This window comes from Nomascus leucogenys, chromosome 11 (genome assembly GCF_006542625.1).
Source record: "Nomascus leucogenys isolate Asia chromosome 11, Asia_NLE_v1, whole genome shotgun sequence".
NCBI classification, from domain to species: Eukaryota; Metazoa; Chordata; class Mammalia; order Primates; family Hylobatidae; genus Nomascus; species Nomascus leucogenys.
The window spans coordinates 58,880,911-58,886,439 of NC_044391.1; the positions used below are offsets into that span (position 1 = coordinate 58,880,911).

The 5,529-nt window shown below is 47.1% G+C and overlaps 1 pseudogene; it reads left to right on the top strand.

Annotated features, from left to right (window-relative positions):
- Positions 1-584: 584 nt before the first annotated feature.
- LOC100584037 lies at positions 585-2,567 on the top strand (annotated as a pseudogene).
- The last annotated feature ends 2,962 nt before the right edge of the window (positions 2,568-5,529 follow it).

Sequence of the window (5,529 nt, forward strand, 5' to 3'; positions counted from 1 at the left end):
ACACCCATGAAGGACTCAAGTCAAGAGAGAGTCGGCAAGAGACTCTCAGCATTCTCTTCCGAAAGCACGTGTGTCCCGAGCTCCTGTGGTTTTATGTGGCCACACGTAGATGAGAGATTTCCAATGTTTCCAGAGAGGTGCGAGCCACAGTCATTCAGGGCATCAGAGCCGGAGATGGGGTTTCTGACTGCGACTTAAGGGCCAGGAAGGGCCAGAATCTGCCAAGGCCCGTGTTCCAGGGTGAGGCCCAGTGGAACCCAAGGTAGAGGGAGTCAGCCGTCCGCACAGAGAGAGCTCCAGCCCTAGGCCCCACTGTGCAGACCGAATCAGAAGGAAGAGAGTCCTTCGTCGTACATGCCACATCCCTCCACCGAACTTGGGAGCGGAAACATGGAAACCCCGTGTTTCCAAACATGAGGTGACTCTCGGTTTACAATGGGTCACAAGGGGCCGGGCTCTCCAGAGTCCGCAGGATAAAGAAGTCATTCTTGCTCGGCCTCCCCCATCCCCTGGTAACTGTCGCTGGTGACTTTAAATGAGCCGGGGCTGGCAGGCCCCGGAGCCGCTACGGGGGGGTGGGGTGTGCCTCAGGCCCTGCAGAAAGTAAGTGGGCCTGAACCTCGAGGATGACGGTGCTGCAGGAACCCGTCCAGGCAGCTATATGGCAAGCACTAAACCACTATGCTTACCGAGATGCGGTTTTCCTCGCAGAACGCCTTTATGCAGAAGTACACTCAGAAGAAGCCTTGTTTTTACTGGAGACCTGTTCTTACCGCTCAGGAAAGGCCTATAAAGCATATAGATTCTTGAAAGGACACAGCTGTACTACACCGCAATGCAAATACCTGCTTGCAAAATGTTGTGTTGATCTCAGCAAGCTTGCAGAAGGGGAACGAATCTTATCCGGTGGAGTGTTTAATAAACAGAAAAGGCATGATGGTATTGTTACTCATATGTTATTGAGTTTGGTGATTCAGCTTGCTTTACTCTCTCATTGTTGGGACATGTATATCGCAAGACAGATCCGCTTGCCAAAGCATCAGAGTGTTACCAAAAGGGCCTTAGGTTAAAGCCTTTCCTCTGGTATCCCTTTGAATCATTCTGTGAAATAGGTGAAAAGCCAGATCCTGACCAAACGTTTAAATTCACATCTTTACAGAACTTTAGCAACTGTCTGCCCAACTGTTGCACCACACAAGTACCTCGTCATAGTTTATGTCACAGAGAGCCTGAGACCCTTCTTACGGAAACACCCCAGGACACAACTGAATTAAACAGATTGAATTTAGAATCTTCCAATTCAAAGTACTCCTTGAATACAGATTCCCCAGTGTCTTCTATTGATTCAGCTGTCATTTCACCTGATACTGTCCCACTGGGAACAGGAACTTCCATATTATCTACACAGGTTCAAAATAAACCAAAAACTGGTCAAAGTTTATCAGGACGACCAGCAGCTGTTAGTCCATTAACTCCAAGTGTTGGGATTTTGCCATTAGAAACCCCAAGTCCGGGAGATGGATCCTATTTACAAAACTACACTAGTATTAGACACCTTCTGTCATTGACGTGCCATCATCCACCGGAGCCCCTTCAAAAAAGCCTGTTGCCAGAATCGGCCGAACTGGAGCACAGTCTGTCTTCTCGCAGAGTGGAAATAGCCGAGAGGTAACTCCAATTCTTGCAAAAACACAAAGTTCTGGTCCACAAACAAGGGCAACACCTCAGGTATCGAGCCCCACTGTGGCATCTCCCCTAAATGCACTGCCTCGAAGAAATTCACGACTCTTGACTAGTGACAGCTCCACAACCAAGGAGAATAGGAAAAAAATTAAAAATGAAGTGTCCACCTAAAATCCCAAACAGAAAAACAAAAAGTAAAACTAACGAAGGAGGAATGACTCAACCTCACAACAATGGCAGCCTGGAAATGACAAAATTGGACTCTTCCATCATTTCAGAAGGGGAAATATCCACAATCACACCTCAGATTCAGGCTTTTAATCTACAAAAAGCAGCAGCAGAAGGCTTGATGAGCCTTCTTCGTGAAAGGGGGAAAGGTTATTTAGCTTTGTGTTCTTACCACTGCAAACAAGCTATCAATATTTTGAGCCATCTACCTTCTCACCACTACAATGCTGGTTGGGTACTGTGCCAAATTGGAAGGGCCTATTTTGAGCTTTCAGAGTCCACGCGAGCTGAAAGAATCTTCTCAGAGGTTAGAAGGATTGAGAATTCTAGGGTCGAAGGCACGGAGCTCTGCTCCGCAACACTTTGGCATCCTCAAAAAGATGTTGCTCTTTCAGTTCTGTCAAAAGACTTGACAGACGTGGATAAAAATTCGCCAGGCAGAGGCCTGGCGTGCTGCAGGGAACTGTTTCCACTTGCAACGGGAACACGATATGGCAATTAAATTCTTCCAGAGAGCTATCGAAGTGGATCCAAATCATGCTTAGGCCTCTACTGTATTAGGGCGGGAGTTTGTCTTCACTGTAGAATCGGACAAAGCATTAGCTTGTTTTCGAAATGCTATCAGAGTCCATCCTAGACATTGTAATGCATGGTAAGTGGTAATGAAGTGTAAAGACAAACTCTTATTGATGGTGCCGGTACTCGCTAATTTTTCTTGTTAGATAGCTCTTTATTGCCATGAATTTGGTTACAAATACTTAGGGATGGTACATACTGGTCAATAACGTCTAACTGAAATGCTCTCTTACGAAATGTATGTCTTTAACAAACTCTTAAATTAACTCATGATAATAGAATACCAGATCCTTATACTCAACAGTTTCAGTCTTCTACCAAACTTTTGCAGATACTGTAGTTGTCTTTCGTTTGTGTGTGTGTTTCTTTAGTTTTGTTACCTGATCTGTTACTTTTTCTTTGAACACCGAAATGGTGATGGGGACAAAAAGTGCTTGGGAAATTGGAAAGGAATAGCATAATCCACTTATCAGATAGTAGAAAAAAATATTGCAACAATTCACTAGTTGCTGCTTTTTGACAGTGTTCCAGTTTATGAAGTTAATATTAAGAAGTTAGTGTACCCTAGGCTGGGCGCTGTGGCTCACGCTTGTAATCCAGCATTGGGGGGGGGGGGATCACGAGGTCAGGAGATCGAGACCACAGTGAACCCGTTTAAAAAAAAAAAATTAGCCGGCGTGTGGACCTGTAGTCCAGCTACTCGGAGGCTGAGCAGGAATGTGACCGGGGGGCTTGGTGAGCGAGATGTGCCTGCACTCCAGCCTGGTGAGAGCGAATCGTAAAAAAAAAAAATCTTTGTTTAGCAGTATCTCTGTTTTACTGTTTTGTACTTGTGTATAAGTAGACACATCGGAAATTACTGCCTAGTAAATCATATTGTTATCAACTGAATAAGATATGAAAACGTTTGGTCCTACTTCTGCCTCAACACCATACTTACTGCTGACATTTGTTGTATTTTTCTGGACTGACTTAATAGTTTACACATCAGGTGGCTGGGCGCAGTGGCTCAATCCTGTAATCACAGCACTTTGGGAGGCCGAGGCGGGTGGATCACGAGGTCAGGAGATCGAGACCATCCTGGCTAACACGGTGAACCCCATCTCTACTAAAAATACAAAAAATTAGCCAGGCGTGTTGGCGGGCGCCTGTAGTCCCAGCTACTTGGGAGGCTGAGGCAGGAGAATGGCGTGAACCTGGGAGGCGGAGCTTGCGGTGAGCCGAGATCGGCCCCTGCACTCCAGCCTGGGCGAGGAGCGAGACTCCGTCTCAAAAAAAAAAAAAAAGAAATAGTTTACACATCAAGAGAAGGCCGGACGTGGTGGCTCACGCCTGCCGCCATCCCGGCACTTTCGGAGGCCGAGGCGGGCGGGTCACAAGGTCAAGAGATCGAGACCATCCTGGCCAACATGGTGGAACCCCGTCTGTATTAAAAGTATAAAACTTAGGTGGGCGTGGTGGAGGGCGCCTGTAGTCCCAGCTACGCGGGAGGCTGAGGCAGGAGAATCGCTTGAACCCGGGAGGTGGAGGTGGCAGTGAGCCGAGATCGCGCCCTTGCACTCCAGCCTGGGCGACAGAGCGAGACGCCGTCTGAAGAAAAAAAATAAATAAATAAAAAAAAAACCCATAAATAAATACCAAGAGAAACTATAATTCTGAAGTCATAACTCTGTGGTAGTTTTTTTTGTCAGATACGGTTCTCTTTGGGGTGAAGCGTTACAGCAGTGGAGTTGTATCATTTGATTTGCTTCTGCATCTGAAGCATTCTATGACTAAAACATTTTTTGATTTGTGAATACGTTGTTTAATGGATTATATCTCATTTTGCTGTAGTAGTTTCATTGCCTGAAAGATGGCCAAAAACACAGTGCTAGCTATTGCTGACCAATGTAACAATCAACTTGCCAATACTGCCTTCTCTTCCGATAGCTGTGTTCCCCGTCAGAGTTTAAGAACTCAGTCCTTCGTGAGACTTGTGTTGTTTTTTATTTTTTCCCAAGTCTGGTGGATCCTCGTGTTGTTTTCTGTAAATGCGTATCGTCTGTTCGGCTATTTTGCAGGAGTCGCATTCTTAAAAAACTTCACCCTATCAAAAATTGTCTTTAAAGGAGGAAGATCCAGATCGGCAAGCTTTTCCTAGCAAGAGTGTCAATGCTGACGTATTTAGGTAGCTCTGAATTCTGAGCCACTGTATTTTAACTACAAAATAGATAGCCTTTCGTTTGTCTTCACTTTCACGATCATTAGCACAGTGTTTAATACCTTCTCTTCATCTATAACACCACTACAATGATATACGAAGCCACTCAAATAAAGCAGATACGTTGTGCTTTCAAAAAAAAAGAAAAAAAGAAGCCTTTCTGTGGCACGGCATGAGGTGTGGCTCGAATCTAGAATCTCCAGTGAAAACCCATGAGACAGGGTGAAACCCCGTGCCTACTAAAAATAAAAAAATGAGCCGGGCATGGTGGCGCTGAGGCAGGAGAATCACTTGAACCCAGGAGGCAGAGGTTGCAGTGAGCTGAGGTCACGCCACTGCACTCCAGCCTGGGCGACAGAGCAAGACTCCATCTCAGAAAGAAACAAACACGCAAAGCCAATGAAAGTGTTTACTCAACGTGTCGGGCTCAGGTCTCTTGACAGGATACATCCAGCACCCGGGAGAAACGTCGAGGGGTGGGGCGGAATCTATTTTGTGGCCTCAAGGGAGGGTTTGAGAGATAGTCCCGCAAACGGTGATGGCCTAAGGAAGCCCCTCCGCCCAAGAAGCAATATTCATTTCTAGCCTGTAGCCACCCAAGAGGGAGAATCGGGCTCTCTACAGACCCCACAACCCGCACCCCCCCCCCCCCCCCGCCTCGTGAAATGGGCTCTCGCTCCGCCGGGCTCTATTCACGCCGTGTGGTTTTGTAACCTCCAGCGTGTGTGCGTGGGTTGCGGGGTGTGGTGGGGGTGGCTGTGGACAGAGGAGGGGATAAAGCGGCGGTGTCCCGCGGGTGCCCGGGACGTGGGACGTGGGTGGGGTGGCCAGAGCCTAGGGAA